We start from the raw sequence: 25,118 nt of genomic DNA, 5'->3' as shown, positions 1-25,118 counted from the left end.
TATATTTTGGTGCTCCTATATTGGGTGCATATATGTTTATCAAGTTTATATCTTCCTGTTGGATAGATCCTCTCAATATTATGTAGTGGCCTTCTTTGTCTCTAGTTATGGTCTTCATTTTGAAATCTATTTTATCAGATATGAGTATTGCCACCCCAGCTTTTTTTTTGCTTTCCATTTGCTTGGAAAATTTTTTTCCATCCCTTCACTTTCAACCTATGTGAGTCTTTTGTTGTGAGGTGGGTCTCTTGTAAACACATATAGATGAGTCATGCTTTCTTATCCAATCAGCTACTCTGTGTCTTTTTATGGGAGCATTCAATCCATTTACATTTAAGGTGATTATTGATATGTACTCATATATTGCCATTTTTGTTTAATGTGGTTCTATTTTTCTTCTCATTTCTCTTGCCAATTACAGCAGTCCTTTTAACATTTCTTGCAGTGCTGGTTTGGTGCTAATGTATTCCCTTAGCCTTTTTTTTTTTTTGTCTGGGAAGCTCTTTATTTGACCTTCCATTTTGAATGATAGCCTTGCTGGGTAGAGTAGTCTTGGATTCAGATTCTTGTTTTTTATGACCTTGATTACTTCATGCCATTCCCTTCTGGCCTGTAGTGTTTCTTTTTTTTTATTTTTTTTATTTTATGAATTTTTATTTATTTTTTTGTTACAGATATTTTACCTTTTTACCCCATTGGCACCCCCCACCCCACCCCCCTCCACCCTGTCCTCGGCTTAGTTGTCCATGTCCATTGGTCATGCATACATGCATATAAGTTCTGTGGTTTATCTCTTCCCACCCCCCCACCCCCCCATCCCCTTTTCTGAGGGATGTCAGTCTGTGCCCTACTTCCATGTGTCTGGGTCTACTGTATTCCTCAGACTGTTATGTTCATTATATTCTGTATATAAGTGAGATCATGTGGTATTTGTCTTTTTCTGCTTGGCTTCTTTCACTTAGGATAATACTTTCCAGGTCCCTCCATGTCGTCTCAAAGGATAAGAGATCTTTCTTTCTTACCGCTGCATAGTACTCCATTGTGTATATGTACCACAGCTTTTTTATCCATTCGTCTACTGGTGGACACTTGGGCTGTTTCCAGATCTTAGCTATTGTAAATAGTGCTGCTGTGAACATGGGGGTACATATATTCTTCCTGATTGGTGTTTCAGGCTTCTTAGGGTATATTCCCAGCAGTGGGATCACTGGGTCAAATGGAAGTTCAATTTTTAATTTTTTGAGGTAGCACCATATTGTTTTCCATAGCGGCTGCACCAGTCTGCATTCCCACCAGCAGTGTATGAGAGTCCCCTTTTCTCCACACCCTCGCCAACACTTGTTGTTTGATGATGTGTTGATGGCGGCCATTCTGACAGGTGTGAGGTGATACCTCATTGTTGTTTTAATTTGCATCTCTCTGATGATTAGTGATGTTGAGCATTTCTTCATATGTCTCTTGGCCATTTGTATGTCCTGTTTGGAGAGGTGTCTATTCAGCTCCTCTGCCCATTTTTTAATTGGGTTCTTTGTCTTCCTTTTGTGGAGTTGTATGAGCACTCTATATATATTGGAAATTAACCCCTTATCTGATACATCATTGGCAATGATGTTCTCCCATACAGTGGGTTGCCTTTCCATTTTGATGATTGTTTCTTTTGCTGTGCAGAAGCTTTTGAGTTTGATGTAGTCCCATATGTTCATTTTCTCCTTTATTTCTGTTGCCTTAGGTGATGTATCAGTGAAAATTCTGCTCCGTATGATGTCCGAAATTTTGTTGCCTACTTTTTCTTCTAGAATTTTTATGGATTCACGGGTCACATTTAAGTCTTTTATCCATTTTGAGTTTATTTTTGTGTATGGTGTAAGTTGATGGTCGAGTTTCATTTTTTTGCATGTAGCTGTCCAATTTTCCCAACACCATTTATTAAAGAGGCTGTCTTTACTCCACTGTATGCTCTTGCCACCTTTGTCAAATATTAATTGAGCGTATTGCCTTGGGTCCATTTCTGGGTTTTTAGTTCTGTTCCACTGGTCTATCTGCCTGTTCTTGTGCCAATACCAGGCTGTTTTGGTTACAGTCGCTTTGTAGTATAACCTGATATCTGGTATTGTAATCCCACCTACTTTGTTCTTCTTTTTCAAGATTGCTGTGGCTATTCGGGGTCTTTTTTGGTTCCATATGAACTTTTGAAGTATTTGTTCTAGTTCTATGAAATATGTCGTTGGTATTTTGATGGGGATTGCATTGAATCTATAGATTGCTTTGGGTAGTATGGACATTTTAATGATGTTAATTCTTCCAATCCATAAACAGGGTATGTGCTTCCACTTTTTTATATCTTCCTCTATTTCTTTTTTCAATGACCTGTAGTTTTCTGCAAATAGGTCCTTTACTTCTTTGGTTAAGTTTATTCCTAGGTATCGTATTTTTTTGGAGCGATGGTAAATGGGATTGTTTTTTCAGTTTCTCTTTCTGTGAGTTCATCATTGGTGTACAAGAATGCCGTCGATTTCTTGACGTTAATTTTGTATCCTGCTACTTTGCCAAATTCATTTATTAAGTCTAATAGATTTTTGATGGAGTCTTTAGGGTTTTCTATGTACAATATCATGTCATCTGCAAATAATGACAGTTTCACTTCCTCCTTTCTAATTTGGATCCTTTTATTTTTTCGTCCTGTCTGATTGCTGTGGATAAGACTTCCAGTACTATGTTAAATAAGAGTGGCGAAAGTGGACATCCCTGTCTTGTTCCTGTTTTTTTTTTTTATCCTCACCCGAGGACATTTTTCCATTTTTTTGTTCAGATAGAGTGGGAGGGAGAGAGAGGAAGAGAGAGAGAGAGGAACATCGATGTGAAAGGGACACATCGAGTGGCTGCCACCCGCTCGACCAACCAGGGCCGGGGATAAACTGCAACCGAGGTACATGCCCTTAGCAGGAACCAAACCCGGGTCTCTCTGGACCGCTGGACGACGCTCTAACCGCTGAGCCAAACCGGCCAGGGCTTATTCCTGTTCTTAATGGAAATGTTTTTAGTTTCTGTCCATTGAGTATGATGTTGGCTGTACGTCTTTCATATATGGCCTTTATTATGTCAAGATATGATCCCTCTATTGCCACATTGCTGAGCGTTTTTATCAGAAATGGATGCTGGATTTTGTCGAATGCTTTTTCAGCATCTATTGATATGATCATGTGGTTTTTATTCTTCATTTTGTTTATGTGGTGTATCACGTTTACTGATTTACGAATGTTGTACCAGCCTTGCATCCCTGGAATGAATCCCACTTGGTCATGGTGAATAATTTTTTTGATGTATTTCTGGATCCGATTTGCTAATAATTTGTTCAGGATTTTGGCGTCTATGTTCATCAGGGATATTGGCCTGTAGTTTTCTTTCTTCGTAGTGTCTTTTTCTGGTTTTGGAATTAGAATTATGCTGGCTTCATAGAACATGTTTGGAATCTTCCTTCTTCTTGAACTTTTTGAAATAGTTTGAGGAGAATGGGTGTTAGTTCTTTTTTGAATGTTCGGTAAAACTCCCCCGTGAAACCATCTGGGCCTGGGCTTTTGTTTGCTGGGAGAGTCTTGATTACCTCTTCAATTTCCTTAGTTTTTATTGGTCTGTCAAGTTTTCTATCTCTTCCGGGGATAGTTTTGGGAGACTGTGTGTTTCTGGAAATTTGTCCATTTCGCTTAGATTGTCGAATTTGTTGCCATATAGTTGTTCATAGTAGTTGTTAACGATCTTTTGTGTTTCCGTGGTGTTGGTTGTTACTTTTCCTCTTTCATTTCTGATTTTGTGTATTTGGGTTCTCTCGCTTTGTTTCTTGGTAAGTCTAGCTAAGGGTCCATCAATCTTGTTTATCTTTTCGAAAAACCAGCTCTTTGTTTCATTGATCCTTTGAATTGTTTTTTGGTCTCTATGTCATTGTTTTCTGCTCTGATCTTTACTATTTCCTTCCTTCTACTTGCTCTGGGGTTTTTTTTTTTGTTTGCTTTCTAATTCTTTAAGTTGTGAGGTTAGACAGTCAATTAGAAATTTTTCTTGTTTTTTTGAGGTATGGCCTGTAGTGTTTCTTGTGAGAAATCAGCTGAGAGCCTTTTGGGGTTTCCCTTGGAGGTAACCTGTTGCTTATCTCTTGCTGATTTTAGGATTCTCTCTTTGCTTTAATTTGTGGCATTTTAATTACTATGTGCCTTGGTGTGGGCCTGTTTGGGTTCTTCTTACTTGGAACTCTCTGTGCTTCTTGAACTTGAATGCCTTCTTCCTTCACCAAATTAGGGAAGTTTTCTCTCACTATTTTTTTGAATATATTCTCTATCCCTTGCCCATTTTCTTCTTCTTTGGGGACTCCAATGATGCGTATATTATACGTTTACAGTTGTCCCACAGTTCTCTTAAGCTGTCTTCCTGTTTTGTAATTGTTTTTTCCTTTTGTTTTTCTGATTTGTTCATTTTTTCTACCCTGTCTTCTAATTCACTGATCCGGTCCTCAGCTTCTTCTACTCTGCTTTTTATTATTATTATTTTTTTATCCTCACCCGAGGATATTTTTCCATTTTTTGTACAGATAGAGTGGGAGGGAGAGAGAGGAAGGGAGAGAGAGAGAGAGAAACATCGACGTGAAGGGACACATCGAGTGGCTGCCACCCGCACGACCAACCAGGGCCGGGGACAAACTGCAACTGAAGTACGCGCCCTTAGCGGGAACCGAACCCGGGTCTCTCCGGACCGCAGGCCGACGCTCTAACCGCTGAGCCAAACTGGCCAGGGCTCTACTCTGCTTTTTAAACCTTCCAATGTGTTTTTCATTTCTGATATGTCATTTTTTATCTCTTCTTGATGGTTTTTAATTTCCAATTGGCTTATTTTCAGTGTTTCTATGTCCTTACTTATGGTGTTCAGCTTCCTCAAGATCATGGCTCTGAATTCTAGCTATGTTAACATGCTTAATTGCTCCACATTAATCTCATTTTCGGTGGAGGTCTCTTGCTCTTTCATTTGGCTTCTGTTTATGTGTTTCACCATTTTGGCTATCACTGTGGGCTTTGGAGCCTGTCAAGTTTTCCCTGTGGGTGTTGGTGTTCTGCTGTTTGTGGCTCCCTCTCCTGGGTTTAGATGAGCGAGGGAGGACTCACGTTAAACACCACTGTCAAATCTTAACTTTCCTAGTTAAAGTTGCTAACCCAGGAAAGGTACTGTTATCATCTAGCTTTTTGCCTGGAGGCTAGCAGTCGAGGTAACTTGTTGAGTTTTGGGTTGTCAGTTGATTGAAAAACTCCCTCAGGTGCTCAGCATAAGGGGATTTCACGAGGGCGTGGCAGATGCTGGTTGTTAATGAGCTTCAATTAGCACTTCAATGGCCCACAGGCTGGGGTTGGATCTCTGAGGGAGGGGCTGCTGCCTCTGCCAGAGCCCTGGAAAGGAGCAATATGGCCACCGTCCTGCGTGGCTGCCACTCAGCAAAAGCTCTGAGCGCCCTCCAAACCCCGAGTGTCCCCACACAGTTCCAGTCCAGTCTGCCCTCCCTCTGCCGGAGCCCAAGGTGAGTGGCTGTGGCTGTTTCAGCCTCTGTCCCGTCTGCGCTGTGGAGCCGCCTGGGAGTGTAACCCGAGGGCGCTGCTCCCAGCTGAGGCCGCTGCCGAGCTGCCGACCGTGGGCTCCCAGCCCCCGTCTCGCGCCTTCGCAAGCCTACCGGGATGGAGTCAGTGTCCCTCGTTGTATGGTCCTCGCAAGCTGCTTTTCTGTTGCTTTTTCCCGTCGATTTGTCTGTGTTATAGTTGTAATTCCAGTTTGGTTCTGGGAGACGGTCTGTGTGGCTTCCATTCACTCTGCCGCCATTTTTTTGACCCAAAGAGAGAATTTTAAAAGCAGCAAGAGAAAAGCAGTTAGTTACCTATAAGGGAGTTCCCATAAAACTGTCAGCTGATTTCTCAAAAGAAACATTGCAGGCCAGAAGGGAGTGGCAAGAAATATTCAGAGTCATGAAAAGCAAGAACCTACAACCAAGATTACTCTGTCCTGCAAAGCTGTCATTTAGAATCGATGGCCATATAAAAAGTTTCCCAGACAAGAAAAAGTTAAAGGAGTTCATCACCACCAAATTGTTATTATATGAAATGATGAAGGGTCTTTTTGAAGAAAAAGATAAAATATATGAACAAACAAAATGTCAATGAATACATAACTATCAACAATTAAATCTACAAACAAAATGAACAGGCAGAACAGAAACATTTTTATAGATACAGAGAACATTTTGTTGGTTGCCAGATGGGAGGGGGGTTGGGGGAATGGATGAAAAAGGTGAAGGGATTAAGAAGAACAAATTGGTTGCTAGACTGAAAGGGAAGGGGGTTAGGGGGCGGGAAGAAATAAACCAAAGAACTTATATGCAGAACCAATGGACACAGACAACAGTGTGGGAAAAGGCGGGAGGGATGGGGGCAGGAGTGGGGAGAAGGGGGACAATGGCGGAAAAATGAGGCACATCTGTAATACTTTCAACAATAAAGATAAAAAATAAATAAATAAAAGATTAATAAGTGGAAAAAAAAAGTGGAAAGTTGTTGCAGGGAGAAGGGAAGCCAAAATCATTATTCGTCTCAAGTTGCAGATTGATGGAAATGATCCATTAAGGGGAGAAAATCAGATGTATGAGGGGAGAGACTTTGTTGGAGAAATTCCTTAAACAGGAAGAGGGGATGGGAGTTGGTGCTCCGCCTGCCTGCCTAGACCTTTCTTTTTCTTTTCAGTTAGAGATCTCCTGCTTTGTTTTCTCTTACTCGGTTACTGCTTTGGGCATTCTGAATAATGTAGCAGAGTGGATGAGTTAAGTATCAGAAGAAATCAGAACTACTGAGAGGTCCAAATTTAGGACTCTTTAGAATTTCTACAACAATTATGTATTGTTAGTTTCAAGTAGCGATATTCAAGAAGGAATAAAAGCTTCCAGGTAATCATGGTTAGGTTAGGTTATATATTGATTTTTTTTTTTTTTTTTGTATCCTCACCCGAAGACATTTTTGCATTTTTATCTTGAGATAGAGTGGGAGGGAGAAAAGGAAGAAGAGAGAGAGAGAAACATCGACGCGAAAGAGACACATCGAGTGGTTGCCATCCACACAACCCTAACCTGGGCTGGGGACAAACTGCAACTGAGGTACGTGCCCTTAGTGGGAACCGAACCTGGGCCTCTCTGGTTCATGGGCCGAGGCTCTAACCGCTGAGCCAAAATGGTCAGGGCTTGATTTGTTTTTTTAAATGAAAATGCAAACTTCTCCATATTGGCAATTGTTAATATTAGAGTTGGGGGAGCAGTTGGGGCATGGACTCCAGATGGGAATATAGCCCTGGCCGGTTTTTCTCAGTGGTTAGAGCTTCAGGTCTCGAACTGAAAAGTTGTGGGTTTGATTCCTAGTCAAAGGCATGTATCTATGTTGAAGGTTCTATTGTTGGCCCTAGTTGGGGTCATGTGGGAGGTAGCCAATGTGTCTCTCTCACATCAATGTTTCACTCTCCCTCTCCCTCCCTCCCTTCCACTCTATCTAAAAATTGATGGAAAAATATCCTCTAATAGGGATTAAAAGAAAAAAAAAAAGGACCAGAAAGGTCAATGTCAGAATAAGATAGTGTCTTATTAAAAATTATAAGTTGCCCTGGCCAGTGTGGCTCAGTTGGTTGAGTGTCATCCTGTGCATCAAAAGGTCACTGGTTCAATTCCCAGTCAGGGCACATGCCCAGGTTGTAGGCCTGATCCCTGGTCAGGGTGCTTGTAGGAGGCAGTTGATAGAAGTTTTTCTCTCACATTGATGTTTCTCTCTCTTTCCTTCTCCTTTCCTCTCTCTCTTAAAAAAAAAATCAATAAAAAAAAAAGATAAGTTTATTTTTAAGTCCAGTGAATCATTCATTATAACATCATTGACATTGAAGGATATTATTGCAACTCCATGAACATGTAAAATATGCAGCAGTCTTTCCTGTCTGATTGGATATGATAAGTTATGTGCATCTGTGCTTTGCTTTCCAAGAATGGAAATTATGATTGTTTTACAACTGTGTAAAGTTTGGCATAATTAAATGTGCAGGTAACTGTTTTAAAATACTGCTCTGCACAAATGATTTCATTCTGATCTTAAAAAGAAAGGGATAATATAATCTCCTTGGCCTCAGATTGCTGAATAAACAGAGCCCTTAATGGACTGTCTACACATTACAGGAGTCAGAAGTGAGTTTTTTTTTGGTGGAAGAATATGACAGACCAAAGGGCTGACGTCAGAAGATTAGGTACACCCAGGGGAAAGTCCAACAAAGAAAACTTTGTTAGTGTTAACTAATAATGTTTTAACTGACAATGTTGGGAGATCTAGCAAGAGACAAAAATGCCCAGGTGGAATGAAAGAGAATGTCGGTAGGAAGCCCTGGTGAGGCTGGAGGTTGAAGACCAGAGGGGAGAGTGGCACTGAGACAGAGGCTGATACCCAAAGGCCCTGGCAGGACCTGGTGTTTGGGGGAAAGGTAAGCCCAGAAGGTCTCACAAGTAGGTGGAAACACAATTTTTACTAGAAATTTGGAGAGGGGTGAGAACTAAATGGTTAGAATCCAGGCAAGAAATTTAGTAATAGTTATGAGGCATGAGAAGCAACACAGATCATGAGCTCAAAACTTAGGATTCTGAGCTAAAAAAACTTTCTGGGACAGAGACCAGAGATGTTCTTAGTGCAGCGATTTTCAACCTTTTTCATCTCACGGCACACATAAATTTATTACTGAAATTCTGTGGCACACCAAGAAATAAAACTTTTGCAGATCTGACTAAAAAAAAAAAAAGGTATAATTTTGATTTATTCACACTGGATGGCTATTGTTGTGTTAGCTATTGTTATATTCTAAAATTTGACAATCTAAGGGAACAGAGGTCAGTGCCCCTGACTAAATAGTTAGGTATTGCACGTTTTAAAAATTTGTGCCGCACAACCGTTGAAAATTGTTGGCTTAGTGTGATGGAGCTAAATGGGTTCCTATAGGTAAACAAGTAATGTGGACATAATGTTCTGACATGCAGATTTCTAGAATATTTTACACACACACACACATACACACACACACACACACACACTGAGAGAGAGAAAGAGAGAAGGTCTGAAGAATTACAGACCAAAATGTTCACAAAAATCTCTTAAAAGTAAAAAGGAAATATGAGTGATTTTCTTTTTTTTTTTTTTTTTGCTTGTATACACTTTCTGGATGGTCTATAGTGTACATATATTATTTTTAAAAACTGAAACAAAATGTCCTTTAACAAATCTGCCCAAATGAACTGTAGTGTGTTTGCAGATAGTTTGAGAATTTGATATTTTGTTCAATGACTGGGTGACTGATCTTGCCTGGATGGAGCACAGATGTAAAACCAAATTACTGCAGGACACAACAGATTCCCTTGGAACTGAGTAAAGTCTCATATCCAAATCTGCTTGCCTTCTATCTTCTAGTGGAAATTTCTTGATTGACTGGTAGAATAACCACTTTCTTCCAAAACAGTCATTTAGGCTGGGTCTATCTGGGACACAATGAAATAAGAGTTGGAAATTATTGAGCTGAGGTGATTAATTGGAAAGATTCAAACTGAATAAATTAAGATTGGACTCCAATCCATGTACCCAGCTGGATACTTTTTATTGGCCGATTGAGCCCATAATGGGGTAATGGAATAAGAAGAATGTCGGGCTTTATTTTTTAGTTCATTTTGCAAATTAGAAAAGCCTTAGGCAAAATTCCTTTTGTTCTTAATGCCAAAATATTTCACCATTAACCCAACACAAAATGTATTAAATAATAATTTTTAAAACACTGGACCAATAAGGCTCATAAAATTTAAAAATGTTTCCTGTCTTAAATATTTTCATTAACCCCAATAATATAAATGGAGCCAAATATATGAATAATGAAAAGATAAACAAATCCTATTCTCAGTTAAAGCTTTTATTCATACCTTAGGAATTAGGTTATAAGAAAAGAAATATTTGGTTACATGAATGAAATTGAGTATTCAAATTTATTACATACACGCATGGGTCTATTATAATTCTTGGGTCCAGCAGTAAAGTCAGTTTGAATAATATTCATGATTTTAATCTATTCCTGTTTGTGTGCATCCTCTGAATTTTGTAGAACCACAGTTGTGTTAGGACAATAACAGGGTGGTTTGACCATAGGCTTGGATGTCAGATAACTTACATGCTGTGTCTTTAATTAATGTCAGACCAGTTATGTTTATAAAGGGGTAATAAGTGGGCCATTGTCATGTTCAGTAGGTTCATATTACTCTTACCTATGGGTTGGGTGGATACAGATCATAAAGAAGCCTGCGAGGAATATGATGATGCTAAATAAACCTTAAATGTGCTATTCCCTGAAAAAGCACCAACTGAGGTTGTAGTATGGAATTTATCAGGACTCTGCTAATTACAAATCCTTTCTATTCTTTGCTAGAGTGAAATAAGGGACCTCATTTAATATTGTCATTAACATGCTGTGATTTCAGTGATTACTCTGATACACAAATAGTCTCAGTGCCTAGTGACCCCCAGTGAGTGGTGGACGTGTATTTTTAAAGAAATATGTTTCTATTGATTTCAGAGAGAGGAAGGGAGAGGGAGAGAGAGATAGAAACGTTGATGAGAGAGAAACATCAACTTGGTTGCCTCCTGCCCTTGTCCTACTGGGGATTGAATCTGCAACCCAGGTATGTGCCCTGGCCAGCGACCTCCTGGTGCATGAGACAATACTCAACCAACTGAGCCACACCGGCTATGCATGTCTTTGATTCAGCTATTTGTTCTGTCATTGAGGCTTTGGATAAAATAAAATTTGGTTGTTAGAGGACAGGTCTGGGATGAATCAACCCTACTCTGGAATGAAAGTTCCAAATGCCCCACTAAACACGTTTAGTGTTTTCCCATCCTTTACGCTCCACTTAACAGATGTATCTCCTGACAGCACCAGCCCAGGGGTACTAATTTTTCCTAGTTGATTCTACCAGTTGTCCTCTCCCACATATTCTTGGAAGCTTTCTTGCTTCCAAGTGGTAGCTATGAGGCTGCCTCAGACACCCCTCTTCTAGAGATGTACTTGGGGACACTGAGCCTAAGCATCTTCTGCCTGATGTGGTCTTGGCTGCCCTGTATCATGGCCATGCTCTGTTGGCACTGGTGCATTGCCTGGGCTGTGGTCGCAGTGCCTGGCATAGAGCTAGAGGCATTGGAATGGCATTTGGAACTTTCATTCCAAAGTGGGGTGTCCTTCACTTTCTTTTTCTTTGCAGAGAGTTCAGCTGCTCAGGCCTGGGCTCCAGGGTACATGGAATCCCACCAGAGCTCTGGGCTTTTCTCTTTATTTTCTTTATTGATTTTTAGAGAGAGAGGAAAAGAGAGGGAGAGAGATAGAAACATTGATGAGAGAGAACATCGATAGGCTGCCTCCTGCATACCCCCCACTGGGGAGCAGGCCCACAACCTGGGCATGCGCCCTGACAGGGATTTGAACTGGCAACCTCTTGGTGCATGGGTCAACGTTCAACTACTGAACCACCCTTGCTGGGCTGGGCCTTTTCCTGTGTGATCTTTTATTTTTTGTTCTAAGTAATTGGTGGAACCTAAATAAGCTTGTATTCACGTCTTCCCAATATCCCCCTGTGTTGGTCTACTCTGGATCAACTATCAGATTCCTTAACCACTGAATGCAGAGTTGGGCAGAAATGCTCACAACAGCTTCTTGGAGCTGCTATGAGCTCGTGACTGCTTACCACTGTCCATGGGTATCTAGCACTTTGCATTCCACTCCAATTACAGCAAGAAAGGAAGTTAAAATTCAGTGGAGTCAATAGTACAGAGGCATACCTTGCTTAATGCAATAGAAATGGCTCTGAAAGTTGCACCTGAATAGACGATTTATTAATCACATGGGAGATCATTATTTCAGAGAAAACTGGAGTGATGAGCTTAGTAAAACAAAGATTCCATTTTTGCAAAGTAAACTAATTTATCTGATTCAGGCGTTTGAATTTTGTTCCAGATTTTCTTTAAAGTATTATATGTTTATAAAACAAACAAAAAAAACATTTGATAATTGTATGGGGGAGTGGGGCTTGAGCAAGGATCTCTCATGATTCTTTCATTTTTAAGTTGCCTCCTTCCCTTGCCAGTTCCCAAATGACTGGTCTCTGGCAGCTCTGAACAGGCCTGTAGAAGTCACCTGCAAGAACATGTCATCTTCTCGGGGAGACTGTGCATTCTTAGACTTCTTACTTTTTCGTGTAGTTTCTCTGTTCCTTTGAAGGAAGCAAGAAAGCTAGACTTTGGTCCTGGTTCTACCCTAGATGGTTGAGACCCTCTCTGGGTCTCCTTTCCCTAATCAGTAAAGTGAGAAGAGTAGGCTTAATGGTTGTTAAATTCGCGTCTGGCAGTGCAATTTAAAAAAAACAAAAATAAATTTTAGAGTCCATCTTTAAACATCATCAAATTATGAATTTCTGTATTTATATTTAAATTTTAATTATCAAGGACACATGTGTTTTGCTTTCATGAGGCAAAAAAAAAAAAAAAAAAAGGCACAGAACTCTTTGGAAACTTAAATATGTATTTAACAGAGCTGAACGATTCATGCCCGATAGTGGTAAACCACATTCTTGAGTAATGGTGGAATATATTTTCTCAGGTGATTGCTTCAATTCAGTTCTACTGGGGCTTAATTAAGGAATGTTGTTTGTAGTCATGAGCAATTCTGTGGAATAAAATCACTGAAGAAATAGAAATGCCCCAGAAAGAAATGCCAGTTTTGACATTTGAAGCATAATCTGGTTTAGTTCGTTTGGGCTCTTAAAATTGAAGGCGATTCAAGTCTGTCGAAATGACCGGGATGAACCCCACTGGCCTTCGCCTGTTATAGGGAGCCAGGGAAGTTTATTTGTGTCTGGGCTGTTGGGAGAGTTCCCCAAACCAATTTTCTGCTGGAAATGGTATGTATCCTTCTGGCAACAAGCTGCTTGAGCAACAAGCTGTCACATTTCAATGTTTGGCAATGAGATGACTTTAGTTCTTGATCTATCAGGGATCTATTTAGAAATTCAGCATGAATGCATTTGGAGTACACTGGGCTCTTCATTAGGGAGCTAACCTCAGGGCAAATCACAGTGTGTTTTTTTCTACTTTCTCATCTGCCCCTCCTTCCACATGAGATGCGGGAAAAAGAACAACAAGAGCAACCTTGAAAAGTGATTCCCAGAGCATGGTATATGCAGAGTGCAAGGAAGCACACGGTAATGTCCATTCCTTGCTTTACCAAGGCGGGTCAGACAGTGAATTAGGAGCTGAATCTGGCTCCTAATTTACATTGGCTGTTGAGGCTTGGTTGGCACCTACTGGCTTTTGCACTAGATAAGTGTTATCAGTGTTCTCAGCTTTAAATGTCTAAGCTCCTACGACAAAACTGGAAGTATTATAAAGGAGGTGCTCAGATTCCAATTACTCACAGGTGCATGGGGGCAGACCATCCAATCTTGTTTATTTTTATTCTAAAATTTCATAGTATAAATTGCCCATCTGTTCATACATGCTACTAGAATGGTACTCAAGCACATTTTCCTAATATCATTTTGTGATGCTCATGTGAGGAAAAACGGACATAAGAAAATTCGCACTGCTTTTAAGCTGGCCTAGATGCATGTCTTCTAACATCGAGCTTTGTGTAAAATGTGACCGGAACAGAATCATGGTGTCTTCCTTTCTTTCCATGACATTTCTGTTCATTTGTTTTTATTTATGTACCAACAGAGACCAAACTGCAGCTTTTCCTTTACATTTCCTTACATTTGCTCTGTTCACCTAACCTTTCAGTAACCCTTTTGAATTCGATGAAGCATGTAATTACTGTACCATATAGAAACAGTTAGGGGGAACAAATGGCAGAGTGTAATTTATGGAGGCAAGTCATCCAGAAAAAAGTGGAAAGAATGTTCAATTTATTTAGAATATCTTAATACGACTGCCTTTTTTTCCCCTACTGGTTGTGCACCAATAGAAATTCTTTGTGTGACACATGAAAAATTATTAAACACATGCCTATATAAAAATCCAGGAGAAGTTGCTATAAAAGTCAAAATGTTCCAATTTAAATGACAATAGGAAACCAAGAGAGTTTAAGGCATTTATTTCCTTCATTCAGATTGGTGAGTAAAACTAGAATGAAGACATTTTCATTTGTCAGCAGCTCAAATAACTTCTTACATTCTTCAATCTTAGAAAAGTGCAAAGGTGAGATTCCAGCCTCACAGAGCGCTGGCATGAAGCATGTGTGTTTGTGTGCATGTATGTGCGTGTGTGCGTGTGTGTGTGTGGTTGTAGAATGGAAGTACTGCTGACATTTTGATGTTAATTTTATCTAAAAACATGATGCGTAGAGCATAGGACTGCAGTAATGTAAATATAATGTACTCACACAGGCATACTAATAACATATAGGTTTGTGTACACACTTAGAATAATTATGAAAGTAGTGTCTATTAAAATACATCTTATTTTCAAAATGTAATAGAACCCACCATTGTGTGTGTATATATTTTTGGGGGACACCCTATATTATGTACACATACTTTGTACAGTTGTGAATGTATACTAATGTATTTAATCTTGGAATTAGGATTTTCAAAATAAGCAGAAGTAGAGTGTTGTATATAGGGGAGTATTGTTTTGAAGTGTTTGCTTCAATATTTAGGTTATTTGGCTTCTATTAAATCTTTATGCTCAGTTATAGATTTCTCCCATCATTTAGCTCAGCATCTCTCAACACTAGATTCAATAGAATCTTCTAGGAAACTATGAAAACATTCTAATGTCCAGACTCCTTTACTAAAGATTCTGATGTAGTTGGTCTGGGAGTGGGGCTGGGCATTGGTAATTTTTATTTGTTTGTTTATTTATTTATTTGTTTTTGTTAATCCTCACCTGAGGATATTTTTCCATTGATTTTTTAGATAGAGTGGAAGGGAGGGAGGGAGAGAGAGAGAGAGTGTAAGAGAGAGAGAGAGAGACAAACATCGATGTGAGAGACACACATAGACTGGTTGCCTCCTGCATGGCCCCAGTAGTGGTCAGGAATCAAACCTGCAACCCAGGTATGTTTCCTTGACTGGGAATCGAACCAGTGACTCTTTGGTTCTTGGACAGACACTCCAACCACTGAACCAAAAGAGCCAGGGCCACTGGTAATTTTTAAAAGCTCCCTTGATGGATGTAATCTGCAGTCAGGGTTGTCAGCTACCGCTTTAGCCAAGTGTTGACAAGCAACCACCGGCAGCATCTCACAACAACCACATGGTGATCCTGAGTTTACGCGGAGCTCTTTTCTTTCTCATGACTGTTGAAACCCAGAGCTACTGAGGTCTGCGGAAGAGTGCCAGGAGAGCGTCGTCCCAGGAGAGCGTCGTCCCATACACCAAAAGGCTGTGAGTTTGATTTCCAGTCAGGTTACATATGGGAGGCAGCCACCCATGTTTCTTCCTCACATCATGCTTTCTCTCTCTCCCTTTAAAACTCAATAAAAACTTATCCTTGGGTGAGGATTAAAAAAAAAAAAAAGTGCCATCTATAATTTATGGCAAAAAACCAGGAAAGGAGAAGCAATGAAAATGATTCAGGCCGTGGCCAGTTTGGCTCAGTGGTAGAGCGTCAGCCTGTAGCCCAGAGAGACCCGGGTTCGGTTCCCGCTAAGGGCAGGTACCTCGGTTGCAGTGTGTCCCCGGCCCTGGTTGGTCATGCGGGTGGCGGCCACTCGGTGTGTCCCTTTCACGTTGATGTTTCTCTCTCTCTCCCTCCCACTCTATCTGAACAAAAAATGGAAAAATGTCCTTGGGTGAGGATTAAAAAAAAGAAAAAAAGAAAATGATTCAGGACAGGCTCAAAGTTGAGTGACTTGCACAAGATTGTATGCTGAGGTGGAGTCAGGACTTGAACCCAGGTCTTCTATAGTGACGTGGCTGTGAGTGACACTCTGGAATCAGGCTGCCAGCTTGGGTATGTCAGTTTCTGCATGAACTAGCTGGTTGAGTGAGTGATGTCCTTCATTTGTCACCCTGGTAAAGACTTTGGAACTCCTCAGGTTGGGGAAGAAAGCTATAGTACCAGTCTCAGTCTCATGTGGCAGACAGACCTCACTTCTTTTGGCCTAAGTTTTCATATCTATAAAATGGAGATACTTATTATTATGTCCACATCACAGGTTGGGTGGTGAAGAGGATTAAATAATATAATAAATGTAAAACCTTTTGTGATAGTATCTCATGTATATCTCCTCAGTACATGTGAGCTATTATAATTATTACTATTTTTGTTATTTGACACCACATCCTATTCTCTTTTATCTACACTATGCCACTTAATCAGATTGTCTATATAAACCTCACTTTTAAGTTTTTTTTTTTTTTTTTTTGCCGATGATCTGGAATATTTTACTTCGAGGACCTGGACACTAAATCAGATTATTTACCATAACATTTAACTGAATGGTGGATTAGTCTTCCATTTTCTCTGATACAGCTCCTTGGATGACTTCAGTTGCCTTTTCTTCTAAGCCAATGATAGAGGTAGAAAATATATTTTTCATTGCTTACTTTTTCTTATGTGCTAGAAACAAAAAAGAAGATAAATGTAAATATAACTAATATAGATCCATATAAATGTTTTGAAAATGCAACTCTTGCTGTAATAATATTAACTGTTTTAACTATAATTGAGCGCCAGGTATAATCTTTAAATGTTTTACATAAAATATTTGAAAAAAATGTTTATTATGGAAAATTCCAAACACAAACAGGGGTACCTGTGTATGTAGAGTATATGAATTCTACAGATTCATAATTCATTTTTTAAAATATGTTTTTATTGATTTTTTTATTTTTTTATTTTTATTTTTTTATCCTCACCCGAGGATATTTTTCCATTTTTTGTACAGATAGAGTGGGAGGGAGAGAGAGGAAGAGAGAGGAAAACATCGACGTGAAAGAGACACATCGAGTGGCTGCCACCCGCACGACCAACCAGGGCCGGGGACAAACGGCAACCGAGGTACGTGCCCTTAGCGGGAACCGAACCCGGGTCTCTCTGGACCGCAGGTGGACGCTCCAACTGCTGAGCCAAATTGGCCAGGGCTTATTGATTTTTTCAGAGAGAGAGGAAGCCAGAGAGAGATAGAAACATCCATCTGGGAGAGAAACATTGATCGGGTTCCTCCGGCACGCCCCCTACTGGGGATCGAGCCAGAAACCCTGGGCATGTGCCCTGACCAAGAATCAAATGGGGACCTCTCAGTTCATGGGACAAAGCTCAATCCACTGAGCCACACTGGCTAGGCCAAAAGTGTTTTTTTTAATTTTTTTTATCCTCACTCGAGGACATTTTTCCATTTTTTGTTCAGATAGAGTGGGAAGAAGGGAGAGGAAGAGAGAGAGAAACATTGACGTGAAAGGGACACATCGAGTGGCTGCCACCCGCACGACCAACCAGGACCGGGGACAAACTACAACCGAGGTACGCGTCCTTAGCGGGAACCGAACCCGGCTATCTCTGGACCGCAGGCCGACGCTCTAACTGCTGAGCCAAACCGGCCAGGGCCCAAAAGTCATTTTTAACTAGTGTTCCCTCATGGCCAGTTTTGTTTTATCTTTAGACATCCAACCCCACCATCTTAATAGCACAGACATTTTTCTTTAAGTAATTCAGTATTCATCTTGAAAAGATAAAGATTTAAAAAAAGATTTTCACATCACCCATAAATGTGACCCTTATAAAAACTTTAAATGTTAAGTAGCATTATTATGCCTATTTGACGGATAATGAAACCGAGGCACAGAGAACTTAAGTAACTTGGTCAAGATTACACAACTATTAAGTAACAGGTGAAATGTGAAAGCAGGTGGTCCAGCTACACAGTCCACGTTCTTAACCACTCTGACTTATTGGCTTCTTTAATGGAAAAAAAAAATGCAATATACAATAATTTCTTCTCAGTGCTTGTGAGGTTTCAGCTTTTAGTGTTGTTAATGTCCTAGTTAGATGGGTATCCTGTTGGGCACCAGCATCTGATTTTGCTCTGTGTAGGTGTGTGGACTTAGGTTTCAGGCAGACCTGAGTGTGAATCCTGGCTCCACCATTTACTAGCTATATGACTGTGTGTCTATTAATAATGAAATGTTTTCCTTTGTCTGTTATATGATGATATAATAATACCTATCTCATGAAGTTGTTATGAGATAGCACAAGGGCACATGTGCTTGATATGATTGATTCTCTTGACTTCAGTTAGGCAGCAATTCCTTAAATAGTGAAGAAATACCTTGAAGAAGACTTAGTGCATCTGACTTAGAAATGCCTCCTAATGTTCAGCTAGAAAGCTGTCAGTTTGTTAAATACAAATAAATGTTATAATATACTAGCTCATGTGAGCAAAAGAGCATCATTTTTAAGGAATGAGTCTTTCTCTTTGAGCTACTTTACAGTCATTTGTCAACATCCATTTTAAAATTCTCATGGAACATATATGCCATCTTGTATTTCCTGGCTTTTTCAGCTGGAATCCACATTGTGAACAATAGGGTGTGTGTGTGTGTGTGTGTGTGTGTGTGTGAGAGAGACTGCTCTCTGAAATTAAATGTTTTCCTTAATTATCAACTGTTTTGGAATTTATGTGCATTTCTATATATCACTAACTTGGATAATCAAAGGTTGATCATATGAAACATTTTATGGTGTTTTTTCTTGGGCTCTGTAACATCTGATATTCAGAAGTTGTTCCTCATTTCAGATCTTCATTTTTTCCTTGTTTGTATTAGTCCTTCCCAGAGTTTATATTGAACAATTCAACCTTGTCAAAGTAGATCCATGTTTTAATATGATTTATATACTTTGCACATTTCGTCAACAATTACGTTCCTGCTAGTATTCCCACTAGGTAAGTATACTACCTTGGAACCTTGTCCTCTCTCCTTTCTCTTTGTTAGTAAAAATGAAGGGGTTATTTTGATTTATAATTAGAAGCTGAGTTTGGCTCTCACCTTCAAGGTATCCTTGCACAGTGAAGAAAACAAATATTTTTTCGCTCTATAAATGTTATATTAGAGAATTTTTTTCACATGTCTTTTAACTTCCTGCCCTTAGGTTTGAAATAACTCCCTGGACACAAAGTGAGAATGGTGGAGGAGGCTGATTCTTGGAAATTCTTTGTTGAAACCAAGTTTCTTGCCTCCAGCAGTGTGTATTCAGGGGAAATTAGGCTGCTTGCTTTTTCTATAGCTGTGTCAAGGTAATAATTCATGCTGTTTGATCACACACTTGGCAGGGCTTAGATGACATGCCGGCCTTTTCGAATCTTGTATTAACAATTTCTAAATAAAATGAAAATTCCAAATTATATTCAGTTAAGGGAATTCAATCCTGGGTATAAAGTTAGGACATTGGGAATGGTCACTTGAACAAGTTTGTTTTGCAGTCAGCTGATGCTTCATTTTTAAAAACATTATCTATCTATCTAATCTACAATCAGCTTTTTAAATTGTATTTTATACAATAAAAAAACATCAATTTTAAGTAGAGTTTGTTGACAAATGTATATATTCGGGTAACCACCACCCTAAGCAAGTTATAGAACATTTCTGTCACTCCAGTCTTTTCTAATGCCCCTTCTAAGGTCTGTCATTCTTAGACAAAAACACACCATCACAACCTAGTCGTAACTATGTGGCCAAGACTGGCTTTCCTTGAACAAAAACAACATTCACTGTAAGTACTTAATTATAAACAGAAACATGCAGGCACTAAAAGAGTTTCTACTCTTGCCTGGCAGCTCAGAGCAGAGGAGGGGAGGAATGGGTGGGAGCGAGTGGATGTCGGGCAGTGGTTTACACAACTGCCATCAGCCCAGGCTGCTGGCTTCAGCTTTCAAGGGACCTGGCTTCCTGTGGCTTTAGCAAAGCAATGAATTATAGTTGACATCTGCAATGAAGGACAGCATGATGATCCAGAAGGAAAAATATCAGGTATGGTGGAGGTCAGAGAGCCTTGTTGAATTGTTATTCAACAGATGCAGATTTGGTGCTGAGAACAAAGGCAGCTGCTAGAGTCAAGAGGGGAGAGATACATGTTCAGTAATAGAAGACACACAGAGAGTATACAGGGCATACTGGTCAAGGTGTTGGCTTTTGATTAAATCAAAAAATTCTGCCAGGCCAGGGCAGAGGTAGGACTTCATAGCGGTTGACATCGTAGGTGAGAGGGTGAGACAAAGGCATGGAGGTTGGTGATCCCAATTAAACAGGGTTTGCTTTTGATGAGATAGGTCTGAGCTCTTTCCCTACTATATCTTGTGGGCGTTTGATATTGCTCAGACAGCTCAATTATAGGACTTTGATGCCTTTAGTGGCTCAATCAATCATCGGCATTAAGCGTTGGTTGTTGTGTGCTGCAGTGTGCTGATGAAGGTGGAGCGTGCTCTTTCATTACGACAGTGGTGGTACAGCAGCAGGGGAACACTAAAGCCATCTCTGATTTAAATCGCCTGCACACAGTTAGATCTAAAAGGAATAGCTTGCAAGACAGAATAAGGTAGAAACCTCAGTTTTGTCCATCTGCCAGGCCTTATTTATATTTAATTATTCCATTTATGCAACATTATTCAAATTGAAGTACATGCAACGGAGTCCAAAAGACATCTAATGACTTCTCTGGAGAGTGAATTCAGAGCAGTAAAAAGCAAATCACATAAGGAGGTAGGGAGGAGAGTGCAGTGGTTAATGTGGTTGAATTTCACGTCCAAGTTCAGATTAATTTTCCAAAGCTAGAGGATTCGGTGTTGGCAGGACACTGGCCAAAGTGTTCAGAACTAGTGGCACATTTGTGTTTTCTACCAAGGTGAAATGCCAGTGACTTAGTTATTCTATGGACCCTCCACAGGATACCTGAATTTCTCTTTGAGGTTATATTTTACCAGAATTCAGTCCATTGCTTTCTATGTGTGTTGTTTCTCTGACCTCCTCAGAAAGAGAGTGAGATGTACCTTTCACAGAGTATTAAAATATTTGTTATCCATGCCACATAGCTGCTTACTACTATTTAAAGAAAACAAATAATCCTTTAAAATACATGTACTTTTTGCATGGACATGGATGTAAATTAACCTCTGTTTGTTGTGAATTCAGTAAACCATTGTGTTTGATGGTTATGTTCCTCCTGTGAACACGCTTGTTATTTCATTTTTAGTACATGCTACTTCTCTTAAGATTAGAGTCCTCAATTCATTTCTTTGGAGATGGGGTAAGACAATTCTGAAGTTATCAGGATCAGAATATTGTGCAAACTTGGGAAGTTTCACTTTCAATTTTCCCCCCAACAAAAGTACATTTCAACTGAGCAAGAAAAAGAAAAAAAAAAGCATATACAATTTTTCTCTCTAATTCTTCAAGTTGGCTTTTAAATACAATCCCTCTTCTTCCTTCCCCCAGACTTTGGAGAGACTACTTTTCTTCTTTCTTAGTTTTTATTCTTTAAATGTGGCTGGATAACAATGACTTTAACTTTCTGTCTTACAGCTATTAAACACCCTGCCTTGTTGGTCTTAATAAAAATTACGAACCATGCCCTGCTAATATGACTTCACTCTCTTTTTTCTCCCTTCACCCTGGTGAATTCCCTTGGTGGGTGATAAAACACTGGATTGAAGTGGACACATTTGGTCTCTGTTAGAGGTATTTATGGTGATGCCTCTGCCGCAAGCATTATACTTTGGGCAACCAGATGCTCCTCTCTCGGGGTCCATCTCATAACATATTCTCTCAGTATTCTATGAACTCCTCTGGGCAAGCAAATGGTCCTCCCTCTGCAAGTGCAGTTATATAACTTAGCTCCATCCTGGGGAAGCTGTGCTTTGAGGGAGGAAAAATTACACAATGGGAAAGCGCCTTTACTTTTCAAAAAACCTTTTAACCAAATACCTTTGTTTTTGCTTTGTCCATACGCTTAGCTTCCTGTAGTGAGGGTGTGCAGAGATGGGCTGGCAGTTGTCCAGAAGGCACGAGTGATGTTCATGAGTGATGTTCATTCTTTTTTTTTTTTTTTTATCCTCACCCGAGGGCATTTTTCCATTTTTTGTTCAGATAGAGTGGGAGGGAGGGAGAGGAAGAGAGAGTGAGAGAGAGAAAGATTGACGTGAAAGGGACACATCGAGTGGCTGCCACCTGCATGACCAACCAGGGCTGGGGACAAACTGCAACCGAGGTATGTGCCTTTAGCGGGAACCGAACCCGGGTCTCTCTGGACCGCAGGCTGACGCTCTAACTGCTGAGCCGAACCGGCCAGGGCCTTTTAAAATTTTTTTTTTAATCCTCACCCAAAAATAGTTTTCTTTTCTTTTTTATTAATTAATTAATTTTTGTTACAGATGTTACTCCTTTCCCCCCATGGTCACCTTCCTCCTGATTCTGCCCCCTCTCACAGCTTTGTTGTCGATGTCGGTTGGTTATGCATGTAAGTTCTTTGGTTTATCTCTTCCCTCCCCTGATATTCATTCTTTATTGTTTTGTTTCTGAAAGGATACGAACCGGACAAGCCATCTAAAGGTTCAGGTTAAGAAACATCCCTGTCTTAGAGTTTAATGAGATCCAGTATTCTGGTAGTTTTTTTCCCCTTCTGATGAATGTATTGTGCTTTTCTCCATTTATTCTGTTGCTGATTATTACATCAATTAAAGAAATTTAAAATCAACTCCCCACACTACCCCAGTCTTCTTCCAGAGCATTGGGCTTTAATGCGACCATGGCTGGCTGATGATCTGAAGAAGACATTTCCGGAGACATTTATTGACATCTTTGGAAGATCTGGACAATCTACTATAGACTGAAGTTAGTCAGTTGGATGTTTCATGTTGTGTCACCTCCTGGAAGTTTCTACACCACTCCCTAAGGCCCACTTTTGTTTTTTTTTAAGGCCAGGTTTAAGAATAATAGCACTAAAAAAAGAATAGCACTAATAATATTGTTAAAACTGCAGTTTACTTATTAAAGCATAAATGAGTGCTTCCATGTGAAGCTCCCAGTAACACGTGGAGGTTCATCTTTATTCCTCCTGGCGAGTTGCTTGGTAGCCCAGACAGGGCAGGAAGGGTGTGGTCACCAGAACCTTCCTCTCCTCTTCGGCCTCACCAGGTGCTGTTTCTCCAGTTCCACAGGCGAACTGCAGAGTTGCCAGCTCTAGGGAACAACACCTCGGAATAAGCTACCAGATTTCATGGAGGCACAGTAGTTTTCTTCCATTGTTTCAAGAAAATTATTTTCTTTTAGGAGTGATGGGGAAGTGGGAACTGAGAATTGTATGACAACTGTCTTCTCACAAGTTGTAAAAAGTCTGGTCTGTGGAAGCAGATTTAAAAGAAAGCATCTATCTGTTTCTTCAGGGGAGAAGTCAGTATAAAGATGGGATGATGTTCTATCCTAAACCATCTGGTATCCCTAGCACAATGCCTGGCACGAAGCAAGCATGCAAATATTTGCTGAATTAAAATTTCAGTGTTAAAAATATCTATGAACTGGAAATATGAAAATAGCATTTTATTTTATTTTTTATTTTTTATCCTCACCCGAGGACATGTTTCCATTTTTTGTTCAGACAGGGAGAGAGAGGAAGAGAGAGAGAGAGAAAGAGAGAAACATCGACGTGAAAGGGACACATCGAGTGGCTGCCTCCCGCACAACCCAACCAGGGCCGGGGACAAACTACAACCGAGGTACGTGCCCTTAGCGGGAACCGAACCTGGGCCTTTCTGGACTGCAGGCTGATGCTCTAACCACTGAGAAAACGGCCAGAGCTAAAAATAGCATTTTAAACATTAAGTTCCAATAGAGGGTGTTGCAGAAAGAAGAGAAAGTGATTAATGCCCATACATGCATATACATTCAGTATGTTTACATACAGTTTGTGGAGATTTAATATTTATTCATTTTATGTTATGATTGGATGAAATTCTCTGGTTATATATCTTGATCTTTGACTGTTTCCATTGCTTACTTTGGAACTTGCTTTCAGGATTCAAGTTTCCTGTATGTAAACATGCCATATTTAAAAATTGTTTTGGAAGCCCTGATATAATCTTTGGGTATTCAATTTTCTAAAGTGAAGTCTGCTTCTGGCAAAAAAAATTCTCCCTGGGAAGTAGGATTGTCTATGTGCATTTGAGGCATAATTCAGACAAGGTTGTTACATCATTCAACTTACATTTTAAGAACTAGAGAACAGTCTGAACCTTTCATATGATAGAAAAATACGAAGTTCGGTGAGCTCTTAGTCTCAGAAAATTAGATTTGATTTGATTCAGTTATATTTAATTCAACTCATTAAACATTCACATTGTTTCAGACACTGTGTTAAGTGTTAGAAATACAAAGATGATTACATACAATTTGTATCCTCCAGAAGCTCACAGGATAAATGATTCCACTAGAATCTAACCTCCATGAGAGCAGAACTTTGTTTTGTTCACCCTTGTCCCTCCAATATCTAGAATTGTTTTTGGGACAGAGTAGGTGTCTTATTCCATTTGGGTTGCTATGACAGAAGGCCATAGACTGGGTGGCTTAAAGTATGGACATTTGCTTCTCACAGTTCTGAAGGCTGAAAGTCCAAGATCAAGGTGCCAGCAGATTCAATGTGGTGAGGTCTCAGTTCCTGGTTTGTAGACAGCTTCCTTCTTTCTATGTGCTCACATGGCCTTTCTTTGGCGTGCTAATGGAGAGAGAGAGAGAGAGAGAGAGAGAGAGAGAGAGAGAGAGAGAGAGAGAGAGATATCGATCTCATATCTCTTTATCTTCTTATAAGGGCACTAATAGCTAATTGCATCATGGAAGATCCGCCCTTATGGTTTCATCTAAACTTAATGACTTTCCTAAGGCCCCACCTTCACATACCCTTACTTTGGGGAATATGAGTCAACATATGAATCTGGGCAGAGGAGGGGGTGATACAAACATTCAGTCCATAATGATAGATTCTCAATGAATAAGAATCTTTACATATAAA

This window comes from Molossus molossus, unplaced genomic scaffold, assembly GCF_014108415.1.
Source record: "Molossus molossus isolate mMolMol1 unplaced genomic scaffold, mMolMol1.p scaffold_m16_p_11, whole genome shotgun sequence".
Taxonomy (NCBI): Eukaryota; Metazoa; Chordata; class Mammalia; order Chiroptera; family Molossidae; genus Molossus; species Molossus molossus.
This window is presented reverse-complemented; position numbering follows the sequence as displayed.